This window comes from Delphinus delphis, chromosome 5, assembly GCF_949987515.2.
Source record: "Delphinus delphis chromosome 5, mDelDel1.2, whole genome shotgun sequence".
NCBI lineage: Eukaryota > Metazoa > Chordata > Mammalia > Artiodactyla > Delphinidae > Delphinus > Delphinus delphis.
Window position 1 is genome coordinate 30,663,929 of NC_082687.1, and position 19,543 is coordinate 30,683,471.

The window sequence follows — 19,543 nt, forward strand, 5'->3', positions numbered from 1 at the left end:
GTGCATCATAATCTTTTAAGAGGTTTTCTTGTGTTTACGACAATAAAAATTAATATCTGTGGTAGAAAGACCACTGTACTGGAAAACTACAGTTTTCACAAATTATTAAGTCATCTCTGCAGTCTGTAATCAAAGTTTGATAGCTGCAGTGTGTGGCAAGCTAGATTTTGGCAAAGCAGACAGAGGACTATATCTAGAAGAGTAGTACAGGAATTCTGTATACAAATGGGTTCTTCAAACTTTGATACAGGCTTTTACATATGTCAGTTATTAGAGATTCCCTTCCTGGATCATGTCAGTTATTTTTAGCCAAATATAAACTCTTGTCTGTGTGAAGTTTTCATTATCAGACTATGGTCTAATATAAATAAGTTAGAATCTTTTAGAGGGCTGTCCCCTTTTTCTCTCTTTCCTCCTCTTTCCGAGGGGGTGACAGGAAAGAGCGCAACAAAGTGAGTCAAAGAGCCATTTATCCTCTTTTCCAGCCTCAAAGCTGATTCCAGCTCTCAGTGACGATCCTGTTAGTAGGTCATTGTGGATGCAAGGCACAGGGGCCACCCTAACCCAGCCCCTATCTGGATTAAACCCACCAGATGGTTTAAGATAGAATTGTTGGGTGTGGTTGTATTGACCTTAAGGTTTCGCCCTGTGTCCCAGTGTGAATTGTAGGGGTCCTGCATGAACTCAATCTCGTATTATTCTTGATGACTCTCTCCTTTCCCAGAGAACCAGATGGATGTCCTCAGTTTTCTATTCAGGAATCTCCCCGGGGGAAGTCGGTGGAGATTTCACCAGGTTGAGTGAGAGGATGGTCACAGCTGGCTGTCAGCTGCTGTGCACTCCCTTCAGCGTCCAATTTTCCAGTCTCCTGCCTGTTCTCCTAATGAGAAACAAGCCAGAAACTGGGACAGAACAAAAACCAAAACCAGAACCATAAAACAAGTTTAAGATGAATTTCATCCTTTGCCTCTCTGATCTTCTGATCTAATCATCTTGCTTTCAGCAACTTTTGATAATGTGTGTTATAGGTATAAAGTCATTTTTTGTGTTTCCCTTTTTTAAAAAAATAAGAACTGGGAGATTTGTGTGCTCATATCATTCTAAACTGGAAGCTGAAATTTAAGAACATTTAGTTCTCCCTCCTTCCCTTTGCACTGTGATCTCTGACACCATCGTCCAGCTGTGTGTGTATGTGTGTTTTGTTTGTGTGCATGTCTGGTATTTATGGTTTTCCCAGAGCTGACTCTTGCTGCTAATGAGCATGATCATTTATATAGTGTCACTGTAGTGTAGCCATGTTAAATAGATCGGGCCATGGCCCGATAGAGAACGGCAAGGGTAATCCCTTTGTTGCTATGGTAATACATTTGGTTTAAGGGAACTGTTTGTCGTTTGGATGCACGGATCTGGTGCATGTGACATAATTGCCCGTGGTTGAGGCATTTGGAGGGGAAAACCAACTTAAGAGGAAGTGGCATTTTGAAACAAATTAATATATACAGTTGTCCCTTTGTATCCACGGGGGACTGGTTCCAGGACTCATGCGGATACCAAAACCCGCAGATGCTTCAGTCCCTTTTATAGAATGGCCATAGTACAGTCCACCTTCCAAACCAGGGGTCCGGCATCCACAGATTCGACCAACTGTGAACTGATGATGCAGAGAGCTACCTGTGTATCAGAGAGATTTGGGCTTAGCACTGTGGAGGGACTTACTCTTTTTTTATTAAAAGGATCATTCTTGGCTAATACATCAGCATAGAGAATGAGGCTAGTGACAGATCTGTTTACTTGCTAACGTGGTGGGATTTGATCATTTATTGTATAAAATGGTTGTTGTGTGAGGTTTGCCTTCTTCTCTCTATTATCCCTAGGAGGGCTCCCTTTAAGTGAAGTTGATGCCATAGTTATTAGGGATCCTGAAGGGAAAGGACAACATATTCTCTCTCTCTTTTAGTCTCCATTAAAAAAATCTGAAGTTCTTAAAAGTAGGGGCTATATTTATGTATTCTTTCAACAGAAATTTATTGAGTGTTCAGCTAGGTGCTCTTACGGTTTGGGAGTGCAGTATAAGCAAAGCAGCTGTGGTCCTGGACCTTAGATACTAGACGCAGTGGACCACATCCACTTACCTTTGGGTTCCGCCTTTAGCACTATCCTTTGCCTTACAGACACCTTTCTCAATAAGTGTTTAATAGATTTTTAGAGTAGTTCCTTTTTTCCTCCTTCCCAGTACAATCTCTTAATATGTGTTTTTTCCTAAAGGTTTGTTAATACCATTTGTCACTAACGGGCACAAAAGGAGGTGAAAAATTAAGTGACATAAGCGCGTGTCCTTCCTTTGATCCCTGTCCTTCTTCTTCTTCATGGCTTAGCTCAGGTTCTACCTCTGCCAGGATGCCAGCCAAGCCAATAGCAATCTCCTGGGTATTCTATGCAGTTAATATGACATAGTTTATCCTGTTTTCATATGTTATTATGTAACTTTTCTCGTGTTCTTGTCACATCTCTTAGATGTGTTGAGGCAGAAAAAAAGCTAAAAGCCAGTGGTCAAGTCCCAGCATCTTTATTTTATAGAGAAGGAATCCGGCCTACAGAAATTAGACGATGGTTAATAGAAGAATCATGACTGGTATCCAGGTGTCCAGACTCTGGGATCCCTTCTCTTTACTCATTTCCAAGAGGAAGCACCAGCAAGTGCCGTGCTCTCAACTTGGAGTGGGCGTCTTGTGACCATGGGATGACAAACACAAGAGCCGACTCTAGGACTGGCTGTGAGTTTAGGCATAATGGGTTATGACAGTGGTTAGGTAATGCAGAACTAATAGATGCAACACTTTATCGGGTATTTTAATTTGACATGTCAAGCAGTTGGAAGCCACTGTAGGCTTTTGAGAGGAAGCTTAACGTGAGCAAATTAACACTAAGGGAAGATGCAAGAGATCCTGGCTGCTGCTGTGTGTCATTACGGTCGGGGACAGGGAGGACAGCAAGAAATGACCTTGGAAGGGAAGTGTTACCCATTTGACACATAGAAACTTGAGGCTCTTTGATTTTGAACTGAGATGCTATAATAAATACATGACAGAAGTAGGAATCAGAGTCTCAAATGGCATGTCAGCACCATCTTTTTTGATCAAAGTCGGTTTTCTGATTCGGAATTTTGATGATTATCTTAATTTTATTTTCACTTGCTGAAGGATCATTCTAGTATTACTTAACCTTCATCCCATGCTTATGCTGCTCTAGCCCTAGCCCTGATTGAACTAGGTTGAAATGAAGAGAAACCTCTACTAGATTAGATAAAAAGGGAAATTTATCAATAGGATTCTGGTATCTTTAAGGGACTTAGGCTCAGCCTGCCCTCAGACCAGGAACTGGAACACCAGCTCGGCACTCATTTTCTTTCCTTCTATCACTGAACTAGTTTTCATTCCGCGTAGCCAAACTGGGCTGCTTTTTACCTCGTGGGTTTGTGTCCCAGTGATTGAAGCAACTGGAGAAACTCATTTAGCATTTTCCAATCCTGATTTAAATTTCTAGGGGAGAAAATTTGATGGGCTCAGTCTAGTCAGCAAAGGTGGGAGACAGGGCAGCTGGCTCATGTAACACCAGAATGGCTGCAGTTCCCACCCTTGAACTGTAGGTGTTGGGGGCAGAGAAGAGGGCCTAGGCAGATACTCTCAACAAATTGAAAATCCCCACTTAAAGTTACCCAAATTCCTAAAAAGTTATGTGCCATTTGTTGCATAAGTGTTTTGAAATTTCTTTGTGGCATAATGAGGCATTAGATCTATTCAGCCCATTTCATCAACTTCATCATATAAAAATAATTCAGAACCTCAGCTTTTCCTTGCAGCTGGTGTTTCGCTGCTCACCTCTATTACTTTCCAAACCCTGTTGGAAAATGAGCTTTTTGGGGGTAACACAGGGAGTGAGAAGTTAAAGGTCTGCAATACTTTAGCATAACGTCCCTGACAATTAAAATGGGAATTTTCACACATTAAGAAATTTTGTTCATCATAAACCATGTTTCTTTTGATTGTGTTTTTATCCTTCCCAGAGAAGTTTAGAAGTGAATAACCTTGGGATGTTCAGACCTCAGAAGGTTTGCTAGCTTCACAGATTCTGATTTTATTTATAGGCTGCAAGAAGACACTCGGTGAAGTTTGTTGTGATTCACTGCTCATCACCTTGAGCTATTGCCACTCAGTGCCAGGAAGGCATTGAATCTTGTGCACTGAGAGAATAGAATAAAAACCGTGTAGCTCGAAACAGAAGCCTAAGTGTTATCTCAGGGATTTCTTATAACATACCAGATGGACGCAGGCCAGTGGCTTCAGAGCTGAATTTTTCTGTTCACTCCCACCCGTGAGAAGTCAATACTTTGTCAGAACAGCAGCTGCTTTGAGCCTTTTTCGTTTGGCGGCTGAAAGAAAAGCTAACAGGAACAACAATTTTCAAGCTCAGCTGAGTAGTGGTCTGAGGAAAAGTAAATCTAGGTAAATTACACCTTGGCCTGTTAGTATACCCCTGTCTCCCTCCCCAGGTTAGATTTGTGCAGAAGTGCTTGTCTGCTGCCTCTTTTAAATATATAGCAGACAAATTTGCTATGTTACATGCAGATTGGAGAGAGGCACTGAAGCAGGTAGCTGTGAAATGTACATCAAGGGTGTCCCCGAAGCCCTTTGTTCATGCTGTTGAAATATACAACTCACATATTTAAACCAGAAACACGAAGTGGAACAAATTGGCTTGCAAGCCAGATAATAAAATAAATGATAAATGGAATGGGACCCCACAGCTGCTCCAGAAGGGCTGGCATGGGATTGGAGGCCAGGCTGGAGGAGGTGGGTGTTGGGAAAGGCTTCTGTAGTGGCTCCTGCGTGATTGATGCGGCTGGTTATTTTGACTGTCATTTTCTAAGTTATGTATTTGTGTGGGGAGAGGAGGGAGGCTTTGCCTTAAGGTTTTTTTATTTTGTTTTGTTTTTTGTTTTGAGGGGGCTTGGATAGACTACTTTGGTTTTTTTTTTTTTTTTTCATTCCTTAATGAAAATTTACCCCAAAGAGAAAACCAGCAACATTGGTCTTCATTTCAATCTCAAGAAGGGTTAGAGCATTATTTTCCCCCTCAGAGGAGGCTCTCAGTGGTGGCAAAGGTACTAGGGCTTTGGAACGTGACTTGGTCTTTCCCTTCAAGGAACTTCTTGAAGAGATCAAATACCTATCATAACGGGGATCCCCTCCCCTGGGTTGTTTTCTTGGCTAGCCTGGATCTCTGAAAGGCATCTTGAACCTTTCTTTGCCAGTTGGATCGTGTCCTGTCTCCCAGTCTGTTCAGCGAGGTCCTACAAAAAAGTCTGGTGAATGATTCTCTGCCCTCTGCCTCTCTCACAGATGGATGGAGGCTCCTTACCTGTTAACCTCTGCTTCCAAGGGACCTCAGGTCATAGGAAGTTTTTTGTTAGATCCTAGGAAAAGGGAACAGCCCGGCTTCAGGAAGGGCAGGGAATTGGAAACCTGGAGGCTGGAATTAGAAGGTGTTTGGATCCCCACTGGTTCTGGGAGCCTCAGCTGAGGGGCTGTGGAGTGTCGTTCTGGGCATCGACCTCACTGTTAACCCTGCTACTCTCCAAGTTGCTGTTCTGTTTTGGGGCCTATGGGCTTCACTCTGTGCTGACCACTAGCTTTACTTTCTAATTCAACCCTCCAGTAGATTTTGAGTGGCTGAACTAATTAGCCATCACCTCTGAGATTAAACCATGGTTGATGGACAGCCTAGGGATTAGTTGCTTTTAGATCAGGTTCCCACCCCTGTCAGATTCTCAGATTCTGTCAGATTCTCAGATTCTGTTCCATATGATTAGCGGGTTGACGGTATGTGTGTGTGTGTGTGTGTGTGCGCGCGTGCGTGTACAGAAAATCATTGCCAAGTGCTGCCCTCAAACATTGATTGGCAATATTACCAATTTCCTTTAGAAGGGGCTGTGGGCAGGGCAAGCACCCCATTGGGGTGAAAAGTCCACCCTCACGTAATGCCCACAAGATACCAGTAAGATGGAGGTTATTATCCCTGTTTTGAAACTGAGGAAATTGGGGCCAAAAGAGGTTAAGTACTGTGCTTAAAGTTAACGACTTAGTTGGCAGCAGCGCTGGGATCGGAAGCTAGATTAATTTGACTCCACTAGGCCGTGGAGTTTACTTTTGAGTTCTTCAAAAATAAGGCAAGGCCGTGTTGAAACTCGGTGAATAGTGCTGGCCCTTTCTTATTCTCGGAGGGGCTGGGGCCGTGAGTTTTTTCCTAGTGCCTGATAACCAGGATAGCTTCTCATTTTCCCCTTGCAAGGAGAAGAGCTTCTAAGAAAGATTGTGAGTTTTCTGTTATTGAAAGGAAATAGTTCAAACTCAGTCTTTTGACGGTGGTACTGTTCTCGCTATAACACAGCTGAGCTAGGGGCTGTGTTGGAAGGGCTCTCACACTGAGCAGTCTTCATCTGAGTTAGCAACCCTGGAGGCAAATGTTCCAGGAGAAGATCCCATCAGTCCTGCTCGTTTCCCCTTCACAGGATCTGTGTACAGGTTCTCGTCCTCATTTAGGGATTTGTCATTTCTCTCTAGCACATGGAGCCTAGAGACCATAACCAGGGCAGTAGCTTGGCGACTGGCACACAGTAGGCATATGGTCCTGGACAACTTGTCTCCACTGCCTGTCCTCAGGGAGGGACCCTCTTTTTTTTTTAAATAAATGCAGTGCTAATTTTTTTAAAAAAATATTTATTTATTTTTGGCTGTGCCGGCTCTTAGTTGTATTATGCAGACTCTTAGTTGTGGCATGCGGGCTTCTTAGCTGTGGTATGTGGGATCTAATTCTCCAACCAGGGATCGAACCCAGGCCCCCTGCATTGGGAGCGCAGTGTCTTATCCACTGGACCACCAAACAAGTTCCAGGGAGGGACTCTCTTGATGAATCACTTTTTCCTCATGCCACGGCCTCACCATTTCTCTTTGTTCAAATTTTACTAGCCTTGGGCAAGAAGGTGGGTTTTCTGATACCTGTTTGGGGAATTCTTTGGAATTCTGTTTGGGCTTCTCTAGTGGTTCAGCATTCAGCTTCTATGGCTCTAATGATTTTTAATCTTGTAAACTGTGCTTTGCCAGCTCCTTCTCTTTCCTGCCCCCTCCCTTCCTTTGACGTTACCTCTTTGGTGGCAGCATAGTGATGAATGGTATGAATTTTGGAGCCAGGCAGATCTGGGTTCAGTTCCCTAGTCTGACACGTCCTGGCTGGGTGACCTTTGGCAAGTTACTCAGTCTCTCTGAGCTCGGGGCATGTAACAAAGCACTTAGTACAGGCGTGGCACACAGTAATGACTCAAGAAAATTTAGGTGCTGGTAATATTATTATAATGATAATCATGATAATCATGCGTTTTCTTCTGGGGACTGTTAATGCTCGTTTTTCCCAAAGGGGGGAGCTCTTAACTTTGAGCTGCAGCTACACAGTCATGGACAGAAGCCTTATTAATCTGCCGTCTTTTTGTTTATATTCCGTTGTCATGCTAGGATTTGAAGCATTTCAAGTGTTGTAAAAGCAAATTTCGTATGAAGATAATTATCATGTTTCTAATGTAGTTGGGAACTGAGGTGTTTTAATTACTGATGTGCCAGAAACCCTTCCAATAAGGTGAAGTGTGATTTTTTTAAGGCCTTCACCTACTTGGTCATAATTAGGGACATTTGGAACGCTCAGGCATAATATCTGCTGATTTGTACACTTTCATTAAGCAATCAGGATTGAATAACCCAGTGACCAGACTTTCAGGGGGTCAGGTTCCATTTTCTGAGGAGGAGCCAGTTATGCTTTCTCTGCTTCTCTTGCTGCTTGTTTTCCCCCTGTTACCTTTACTCACATTCTGTGTTCATCTAAAACAGAGCTAGCTGCTCTACATTTTTTTGAGGCCTTGATTTTTATAGAATCCCTCTTCTCCAGTTTCCTCCTTCTTGCCTTGTGAACCAGTCTGGCTAAATCCCCGTGTTAGAGCATAAAATTTTTGTGTGGCACTGACTGTTGTGGAAGCATTAAAGGTGATTGATAGTGGAATGAAAAAGTTGAAGTTAGTTCCTTGAGAATCAGAAGAAAGAGGGAGAAGAGTAAGGACAAAACCGTGAGAACTTAAACGGATTGTTGATTTCATAGCTAAGCCTCGTCTTTAAAGACTCTGAGCTCCTTAAGAACAGGGCCCGTGTTTGACTTTGTTCCGTGTTGTATGCCTCGTACTTCGCACTGAACCTGGTGCAGGGTAGAATTTGTTGAATACATTAATGGAAAAACAGAGGCCCAGTGATACTTATATAAATTACATTGATATCTACAGGGACAGAGCTTGGGCCAGAATCTGGATCACCAGGGCCCAGTGAGAGATGTATCAAAAAGGGAATGAAAAAAAAAAAAAAGGGAGTGAAGTAAAAAAGGCAAGAATTAAAAAATAAAATATAACAGCATAGGAATATATTTAGGAATGTATAAGAAAGTTACAAAATAGAAAACGTAAATGTCACTTGCTGGTAATTCACATGGAAAGAACATAGAGTATTGTGGATGTGTGGCATTGCCTAATTCCCTGCTGGTATCTGATTGTTTTTCAAAAAGCAGAGGTTGAGCAGCTGCATAATTTTGGTATTGTTTGGTCTGTGTCTCTTTTTGGCTTTTGTCCTTTTATTGCTTAAACTAGGATGACTTTGCAAGCTCAGAGCCTCATTATTGATTCCCTTTTCCACCTTGGGTTTATGGTGGCTGTGTTGAATTTCCATTAATTTCAAGACTTTTTCTTGCTATTAATGCAGATTATGTAATTTAAAACCCATTTTCATTTTTATGATTCTTTATACATCAAGCGGATCAAAAGCTAGTATGACAGATATCTTCATTCAACAGGATTTTGAGTTTTAAGCCAGTTCTCCAAACATGCCCTCTGTTGTGCACGTTGCATGGGCCAGGTACTGTTCCTTTCCCTACTCCCCTGGCTGCCCCCGCTGCAGGCACACAGAGGGGCCACAGGCGTCTCCTGGAGGAAGATGGGTAAATGCTCCTTCAACACTCGGGCGCAGGGATTTCCCTGGTGGTCCAGGGGTTAAGACTCCATGCTTCCAGTGGGGGGCGTGGGTTCCATCCCTGGTCAGGGAACTAAGATCCCACACGCTGTGCCATGCAGCAGGGCTGAAAACAAAACAAAAGAAAACAAACAAACCAAAAATAAACACTTGGGTGCGTTCAGGCAGCATAATGGGTAGATTCTCCCATCGTCACATCCTGAAGCTAGGTAAGGATTCTAAGTCCTGAATCAGGTCAGAGAGGAGGCTGGTGGTGGTGGCTTTCCTGGATAGGGGTGGAGTGTGTGTGTGTGTTGGGGTTGAGAAGTAGGAGAGCGCAGGTTGACTGTCAGCCTCCTCCCATCCTTCCCTTTTCAGCTCAGCAGCATGTGTTGACGATTGTGATGTGTGGTGGGTGGAGGTTCCTTAGAAGACAGAGGCCAGAACCACCCATCTTGCCTTGTTATTAGAAAGCACCTGTGTTTTACCTGGTGACGTTTTCCTGGGTGAATGCGACACTGCTGACTGTCAGGTAATAATTGTGGCCCCGAAGAGGTAGGGAGAGATCAGTACAAGCCCCTCACTGTAGGGCAGGAGTGCATATAAGAGGGAACCAGAGTCTGGAGTGCATATAAGGGCTGTTTTTGGTGGCATATAGGATGTAGTTCCTTTAGCTCACTGGAACACACACCACGACTTCCAATTATGTAGGCGTCTAGAAAAATTAGTTTTGAAAATCCCTAAAGTATGCCCACAGACCTATTTACCAATCGATCTGTAATTATTTATTGATCATGTGCCATGTGACCAGACCTGGCCAGCCCCTGCTCAGACAGAATAGTAAAATTTGGTCCAGGGTTTTTGGACTGTCATTCTGTTTGTGATTTAGGGTTTTAGGGAAAACCCATTTACCCTGAAATCAAGACAGATAGCCTCTGGGAGTTCTGAGTAGAAATTCATCTGTTTCCTCTGTCATTTTAGAGAAGGTGCTGCACTTGTACTTTCAGCGGTGGGATTTGCGCAATCAGCGGTGATGAGTGTATGAGCATTTTTAATTAGTCTTCATGCCCTCTGTCTAATGTAATCAGAAACCCTCGATCAGCATAGAGATTTATCATCAATCAGTCATCATCTTCTGAGGTGGGTATAAACCCATTTGCTTTTAGCCTGCAACTTAAAATACCTGCTTTAGAGAATTATTATTTAACCAGGCAGATATCTATAAGCCAAGTATATTCTGAACATGTAGACTTAAATCTCAAATTGCAGATTGCTCTGATTAAGTGTAATTGTGTGAATTAAGGTGTTTGTAGCCTTCACTAGAGAAAACCTACCAACAGACAAAATAGTTTTAGAGAAAGAGTATCAGACTGGCGTCAAGGAGGCCTGAGTGCTACACCTAGCCTTGCGAACCCCAGTTTCTTCATCTGTAAAAATAAAAGAGGATCGAAATAGCTGGAATTTAAGTCCTCATTATGTCATGCTGAAGGTGAGTTACTTATAATAGAACACTAATAGTAAACATTTTTGAACCATTTAATATGTGATGGGCAGTAATAGCATTGTGCCTTAAGCAGGTGCATGAACCTGCATGATCTCATTTATTCCCACGTTGCCCCATGAGGTAGTTACTATGAAATGGCCACCTCTGTCTTAGCCTGGGAGTTCTTGGTGGGGAGGCTGATCTCTGTAGGGTAAAGGTTTGGGGATGTCAGATAAGAATTCACAGTGATTATCTAAATAAAGATCATTGAATTGAATACAGAGTTCTACAGAGATGATCTTTGGTTTGCCTTAGTGGGTCTGACAAAATTCTGCAATTAAAGTGAAGTTGACAAAGTAAAATTTCTAATTTAACTGGCGGCCAGGTAATCCCTCTGTTTTGATCTGCTATTAAAATGTTTTTTTTTTCCCCAAAAGTGAAATTCTAGAGAATCCAAGAACAAGTTAATTCTCATGTTGGTCAGCAGCATTAGTGAGCATGTATTGATAGAAACTGGATCACTTTCCTTCCTGTACTGATTGTTGTAAGTTGGTACAGCTCTTTGGGAGCCCACTTACATCAATAGCTTTCAGGTGAGCATACCCTCCGGCTCCTACCCTTTGAGCCAGAATGTCCTCTTCTGGGATTTCAGCTGGAGGACAAAATCAAGGAAATGCTCAAATGTTCAGTTAAAAGAATGTTCATTGTCAACTGTTTGTAACTCTGAAACCTGGAAGCAAACTAAATATCCAACCATTAGCAGATTGGTTAAATAAACATATTTAATGTTAAAATATATCATTAAAACGGCATATGTTGCTAAGCAAAAAAAACCCTACCCAGTTTAAACAGCAGTATGTGCTGTGTGAGACCATCTTAGTGTAACCACATGAACTAGCAAATATGCACACATAGATATTAGTTTAAAGTAGTATATCTGGAGCTTAAAATAGTTGTTTTTTTCTGGTTGAGTGATACTACATTTTATTGGACATCTGTATTTAAAATATTTTTCTGTAAAGAATCTGCATTGTTTTAAGAAATTAGCAAAAGCAAACAGTACAAACTTCCTGAAATAGAAACCCCAGCTCAATCCAAGGGCTAGAAATTGCGTACAAACCTGAATTTGTAAGGAAATGCAACTTTTACAAATAGGCCCAATTCTTATCCTGAGGTAATCCAGTTTGGTTAATTTGCCTTTATTCACATTGATAATTGAAGAGGTCTTTGAGTTCTTTGAATCAGGATTTAGAAAAATTTCACTCTGATTGTGCCTTATTAGAAATCAAAAGAAACTAAAAAGAGAAAAAAAAAGGCACTCTCTGGGGACCAGCCTTTTTCCTCCCAGTAATAAAATTAATACCAGTGAAACTTGTTAATTGTAGAAATTTAGAATACATAGATGTGCAAAACAAATAAAATTAAATAAAACACATACACACAATCCTACTTGCCGGAAATCACCACTATTGACATTTTGGCTATATCCTTCCAGAATTTATATTATATATAGATAAAAAATATGTGCATATGTATGTGCGTGTGTATTTGTAATCACCTACAGAGATACGTGTATAGCGTTTTGTCAACTGTTTACTTACCAGTAGAGGACAGTCCATCAGACTGTATAGTTGAGCTCAGGGACCATGCCTTGTTGGTTGTGTGAGAGTTCCCAGTCAACAGCAGTGCCTGGCACATAGCAGGAATTGAGTAAATATCCATAGAACATCTGCATCTATCTTGCCTATCTTTCCAGGTCAGCTGTTTTACTCCCAAAGATTATTTTGCTGACTTGATAGAATCTCCTGTTGTGGACGTACCACGTTCAGTTGTCTCTAGTCTTTAACTATTAAAAAAGCACTGCTGAAATTAAGTACTCTCGTAACTAAATGTTTGACACATCATAAATTATTCATTACAATTAATAGCCTAAAAACGGAATTGTTGGATCAAAGGATATATATGTTTTTCACTTTTGGTAGCATTGCCAGATGTTCCCCAGAAAGGTAGTGCCTTTTTATATTCCTAGTGAAAGAACACAGTGCCTGATTTCACCTGCACACTTGGGAGCATGGAGTTTTTCTTTTTAATTGAAATTTTGTTGAGATCATTGTAAATTCTTATGCTGTTGTAAGAAATAATAGAGACGTTCCTTGTACGCCTTACCCATTTTCCCCCAAAGGAAGCATTTTTGCAGAAGTATAGTATCATAACCAGGATGTTGACATTGATACAGTCCTCAGATCCCCGGTTTTACTTGTACTCATTTGTGTGTACCTGTATTACTATATTAAGTTCTATTCAAGTTTACCACTGGAGTGGGTTTGTGGGTCTACCACCACAGTCAAGACACTGAGCAGTTCCAACACCACAAGGGTCCCTCCTATTGCCCTTTTATAATCATGCCACTTCTCTCCTGTGCTCCCAGCCCCCATCTTCCCATACCTAACCCCTGGCAACTAATTTGTCTTCCATTCATAAAATTTTGTCATTTCAGTGTGACCAAGAAGGGCTTAATTTCCAAAATATACAAACAACTCATACAACTCAATAACGAAAGAAAACCAAACAATCCAATCAAAAAATGGGCAGGAGGCCTAAATAGACATTTCTCCAAAGAAGACATGCAGATGGCCAACAGGCACATGAAAAGATGCTCAACATCGCTAATTATTAGAGAAACACAAATCAAAACTACAATGAGGTATCACCTCACACCGGTCAGAATGACCATCATCAAAAAGTCTACAAATAGGGCTTCCCTGGTGGCGCAATGGTTGAGAGTCCGCCTGCCGATGCAGGGGACATGGGTTCGTGCCCTGGTCCGGGAAGATCCCACATGCCGCGGAGCGGCTGGGCCCGTGAGCCATGGCCGCTGAGCCTGCGCGTCCGGAGCCTGTGCTCCACAACGGGAGAGGCCACAACAGTGGGAGAGGCCACAACAGTGTGAGAGGCCCGCGTACCCCAAAAAAAAAAAAGTCTACAAATAATAAATGTTGGAGGGAGTGTGGAGAAAAGGGAACGCTTGTACACTGTTGGTGGGAATGTAAATTGGTGCAGCCACTATGGAGAACAGTATGGAGCTTCCTCAAAAAACTAAAAATAGAGCTGTCATATGAACCAGCAATCGCACTCCTAGGCATATATCCGGAGGAAACTTTAACCCGAAAAGATACATGCACCCCAGTGTTCATAGCAGCACTATTTACAATAGCCAGACATGGAAGCAACCTGACTATCCATTGACAGGGGAATGGATAAAGAAGACGTGGTATATATATATATATATATATATATATATATATATATATATATACACACACACACACAATGGAATATTACTCAGTCATAAAAAAGAACGAAATAATGTCATTTGCAGCAACATGGATGGACTAGAGACTATCATACTAGGTGAAGTAAGTCAAAAAGAGAAAGACAGATACCATATGATATTACCTATATGTGGAATCTAAAATATGACACAAATGAACCTATGTATGAAACAGAAACAGACTCACAGACATAGGGAACAGACTTGTGGTTGCCAGGGGGTGGGAGGGATGGGGGAGAGATGGATTGGGAGTTTGGGATTAGCACATGCAAACTATTATATATAGAACGGATAAACAGCAGGGTCCTACTATATAGCACAGGGAACTATGACCAACATCCTGTGATTAAACCATAATGGAAAAGAATATGAAAACTAATGTCTATATATGTATAACTGAATCACTTTGCTGTACAGCAATTAGCACAACATTGTAAATCAAATATATTTCCATAAAATAAATAAATAAATAAAATTTTATCATTTCAAAAATGTTATGTAGAAGAAATCATGCAGTATATAACCATTTGGAACTGGCTTTTTTCACTCAGTGTAATTCCCTGGTCATTTATCCAAGTTGTTGTTGGTATCGGTAGTTTGTTCCTTTTTATTGCCGAGTGATACTTCATGGTATGGATGGGCCACAACTTGTTTACCAATTTGCGTATTGAAGGAAATCTGGGCCGATGTCAGTTTTTGGCTGTTACAGATAAAGCTGCTGTGAGCATTTGTGTACAAGTTTTTGTGTGAACGGGAGTTTCATTTCTCTGAGACGAATCCCCAGTAGGTCGGTTGCTGGATTGCATGGTAATTGCATGTGTAGTTTTCAAAGAAACTGCCAAACCGTTTTCCAGAGTGGCAGCACCGTTTCACATTCTCACCAGCAGTGTATGGATGATCCAGTTTCTCTGCGTCCTCGTCAACATTTAGCATTGTTACTGTTTAGCTTATTCTGATAGGTGTGTAGTGATGCATCCTTGTGGTTTTAATTTGTATTTCCCTGATAACTAATGATGTTGAACATCTTTTCGTGTGCTTATTTGCCTTTCGTATATTCTCTTTGGTGAAATGTCTGCTCATGTCTTTTGCCCATTTTCTAATTGAATTATTTGGGTTTTTTTACTGTTGAGTTTTTGAGAGTTCTTTACTATTCTAGACACTGGTCCTTTGTCAGATATGTGGTTTGTGGATATTTTTTGCCAGTCTTTAGTTTGTCTTTTAATCTTCTTCATGTAGCCTTCTATAGAGCAAAAGTTTGCTTAATTTTGATGAGGTTCGGTTTGTCAATTTTTCCTTTTATGGTTTGTGCCTTTGGTGTCAAGTCTCAGAACTGTTGGCCTATAGCCGGCATGGACTTTAGACTTGTTCCTCAGAGACCCTCTCATCCTGGCTCTTCCCCTTACTAGCTGAGTAAGCAGAGGCATGTTTGTTAATCTCTCTCTTCTTCAGTTTTCTCATTCGTAAAATGGGGATAAGAATACTATTTACCTCATAGGGTTGTTCCAAGGGTTAAGCCATTATATGTAAAGTGCTCGGAGCAGGGCCTGGTAAGCACTTACGATTGTTGCTAATGTTTTTATTATTATACCTCTCACATCAGTATCACCTTGGGTGCTTGTTGAAATGCAGATTCCTGGATCTCCACTCCTAGACCTACTGAATCAGAATCTGAAGGGTTAGGGCTCCAGGAATCTGCAGTTCAGCAAGGTTCCCACATGGTTCTTACAAAGGCTACGGTTTTCGAACAGTTGCTTAAGCTGCCAATCATTTCTGTTTCTCCGTGGGAAGAGAACCCCCTGATGTCTGTTTATTGGCGTGGCTGGGTGCCTCTGCCGAGGCGAATGCCTTCTCGCTGCGAGCACGCCTAGTGTTGCCAGAGACTAACCAAAGTTTCTGTAGGGTCGAGTTTTGGTGGGACTCTGTTGCACCACTGGGGTGAGGCAGATGTGAGACCATAGGGAGTGCTGGAGTCTGTGGTAAACTGGAGCATAAATACCTAAAGGCGTCCGAATGAAAACAGTAGTAATAAAAAAAAAAACAGTCTGTGGACTGGATTCAGCATTCTGGCTGCCAGCTTCAATGGTCTTGCACAGGTATGGAGTCGTGTCTTTTGTGGAGGTGGGGGGCAGTGTGGGAGACTGTTTGCTAATCTGTGTGTCAGTTTTCTTGTAAACAGGCTGCTCAAGGCCAGCAGTTTTTCTAGGGCTGCTCAAGGCCAGCCGTTTTTCTACCGGCTTGTCTATTACAGATTATCATCCAGTGTAAATAATGGAAATTAAAGTCCAGAGATAACCTCAGGCTATATAGATAGCAGTACATACCTCCTTTCTCACAAAGAATGACTCCATAGGACTTTTCCCACGAGGGATGTCGCAGAAGGACATAGCAGTTCTTCCCAGGGAGACTTCACTGACATCTCCCCTGAACAAGTCATAACATTGGTTGCCTGGAGATACTGTTTTAAGCTAGAAGCTAGCTCTTGAAAGCGCAACTGGCTTCTTTTTATAATACAACAGGAGTTCTCTTCACCAGTCTAAGTGGGCCCCTGGATTGCCAGTTCTTTCTCTTCTCTCTGGAGAACACACTGGTTTCTGTCCACACCCTGCTGAGTGCTCTGTCTGGTTGGCTAATTCCTGGGCGCTCTGGAGGGCCAGACTTTTCCTCCCACTGCTGAGTTGTGTGCATTGTTACAGTAATTATATACTTTCATCAAGTAGCATACAATCTGATGAAATGTGTGTGTGTGAAAAGAAAGGTTTGTTTCTCTGAAGTTGAATTCTTTGCAAAGACTAAATAAAGGCAAATTGCTGTAAGACATTGCTGTCAAATTGGATGTGGAAGAGATAACTAAAAGATTGGGAAGATGTTTAAAATATAGAATGATTCTGCACTTAGATTGATTCACATTGAGATTTTTCTCAGCTTCAAGTAGACAAACTGGAAATCATATATTATACATTATGAGGATGGTTTGTGCAAGAAAGACAGCTTTGAACTTCAATCAGTAGACCTGTACTTGAAGAAATAGCTTTGGCCTGTGTGAAAATATTGGCAAATAAATTTGCCTTTTTACGGTTCATGATGAAATAAGGTATTTAAAATGTGTGTATATGTCATTTTTACTGATTCCCTGCCATAAATGACATTGTCTATTAATCTACCAACCACCACCTTGTTGCAGCAGGATTTCTGCCGTCGTCGGTCCTGCAGGGCTACATGCTGACGACTGAGTAGCTGACAAGAGACTAGTCTGTAGTCAAGGGGTTGGGGAGGTTCTGTTTTCAGAGAAAACAATGCTCCCAAAGCAGAGTATTTATAAATACCTTTAAAAAAATTCTTACTGAAATTTAAAGTTTGACTCTTTTATACCATAGCTCTATCTAGTTTCAGCTTGTCAAATACTTAATTATCAGTAATTATACATTTGGTAAAATCAACATTTTTGTTTTCTCTTCCTGTGAAAAACTTTTCATATAAATGATGCTCATGATTTGATATAAGGTGATACAAAGTGATTCATTTTTCAAGTTCAGGGGTACTCAGATTACTCTGTGGCAGTGAAATCGGGTATAATAAATTATCTTTACTTCAGAAGTGAACTGATACATTGTTTTATATAGGATCTTAGGGATAAAAATAAGGTCTAGAAAATACCAAATATCAACCATCTGCTTGTAAGCCCGACTCTGTTCTACTCCCCCTGTGCCCTCCGGGTGTGTCCTGCTTTCCCACGCCAGGCAAGGCTGCCCAGCTGCTCAGGTCAGATCACCTGACCCATGGCTCTAGGAGTGTCAGCTTCTGTGGCTCTCTGGACCAGGGGTCCTTCTAAGCGGTGATGTTGAAGGTAGAAGAGGCAAGGCAATTTGAATAAACAGTTACTCACATTTTTCCTTACAGTGACTTGGGTCTGAGTCTATGAGAGAGACGCTGTTGAACGACACCCCGCCGAAGAAGAAAGTTTGCCTTTTGGATACATATGTACCCCCTAATGGGAACCAATGAGGCAGCTGCCCTTGTGATCTGCAGGCTATTAGATGAAGCTAGTGTTGTCCCTTTTCTATTCTCTAGGCTGTTCGTCTCTAACCTTTAAGGGTTTTTCGTGCACCAAACTGGTATTTAGAATCTCTCTTGCCTTAGCAGCAAAAGACTAGACAGAGATAATCACTTTATTACCTGTGCATGGTAAGGGCCCAAGAATATTTGTTGAATAAATGGATGACTTTGCCAGTCTCAACAGACGTGGCTTGTAGTTGCTGATAACCCCAAGTGAAGACAGGCATTGTCAATGAGGCTATTAAAGCATTAAGCTGAGAGTGGGAATGTTAATGCAGGTGTAACGTGGTCCAATTGCCTGGCCTGAGCGGGTAATTGGACTTTTGCCACAGCACATACATTTGTGCAGTCCTTTGTGATCCTTCCTCTTTTCCACCATGAGAGCTGATTCTTTTGAGGCTCATGTCTGTGTCATCACCATCCAGTAATATTCATTAAGCTCCTACAAGCTGAGTACTGCTGGCTTCATCCCTTTTAATGAGCGTGAACATTTAAGTTGAAGGATAGGCTTTTATGTGACACTGCTTTGTCCTGGAAGGGCCAATCTGTGAGTACATATGATTTTGGCACGTTGTTTCCTCAGTTCAGTAAGCTAATTAGATTAATCACATATTTTTGTTGGCAAGCTCTGGCTGCCACTTTAAAACAAGGGATAAATCAGCCTGTCTTTGTGCTGGGAGATGTTATCAGACTTGGGCTCTTTGTCAGTATTAGCCATTAGTGGGCTCTTTATCTTGATTTTCTAAATAGCCACTTCCTTTATGCAAAAGATGTTATGCTCTATGATTTCTTGCTAATCACTTTTGTCACTTACTGCAATACACCTTTTCAGTCAGCGTTGCTTGCATAGAGTACAGTGTTGTGTGATGCTTTTTATCGTGCTACTGTTGGTTAGGTTTTTTTTTTAATGCTTTACAAATATGTAAGTAAATGCACTAAACATTTTACAAAACTTATAGAAATCAAAATAAAAGGAAACATTTCTCGTCCAGCCCTCAGTGGCTTGTGAGATACGATGTTTCTCTCTTTTTTTGCTTCCAGTATTGTGTTTCTGAGTTCTCTTAATTTTCCCTTCAAAGCGTTGTTTTGATTTGCCAGCTCTGCTGTCTCTCTGTGCTGTCACCTGGCCCAGTCCCTCACCAGCGCACCACTGCTTTGTCTATAACTGCTCTCTCTCTGTCAACAGCCTCCTTGTGCTTCATTCCCTGTTTATCTGCCGCACTAATTTCCTTACATCCCTCTTTTGTCCTGTAACCACTTTGCTCAGGAATCTTTCTCCCAGTTGCCCAATGCAATGGAGCTTGACTCCCTGTCTGGCTTCATTTTCCGGTTGCACGCCCTCTGTTGATGGTAGTTCCTGTGATCTTTCGAAGTAGTCATCTGTCTGCTCGAGGTAAGCTTGTTTACTGCTCCCTACAGGACGGTGCCATGGTTAAGAGCATGGGCACTGGGGTCAGATTGGCTTGGGATCAGGTACTGGTTCAGCCACTTGCCTTGGGCCATGAACCTCTCTGTGCCTCAGATTTCTTATCTATAAATTGGGCATAGTGATGGTCCTTCCTACCTAGAAGTGCAAAGTGTGAG

At 41.8% G+C, this 19,543-nt stretch overlaps 1 protein-coding gene across 6 annotated transcripts in view; it reads left to right on the forward strand.

Annotated features, from left to right (window-relative positions):
- Positions 1-19,543, forward strand: part of FHIP1A (FHF complex subunit HOOK interacting protein 1A) — a 269,316-nt gene that overhangs the window by 111,707 nt on the left and 138,066 nt on the right. The window contains exon 4 of one of the 6 annotated variants that reach the window (XM_060012143.1): positions 10,074-10,232. The exons of the other annotated variants lie outside the window; for them this stretch is intronic. The gene's annotated coding sequence lies outside the window, so the exon portion shown is untranslated. The remainder of the gene's footprint in view (positions 1-10,073; positions 10,233-19,543) is intronic. 6 annotated transcript variants of the gene reach the window in all.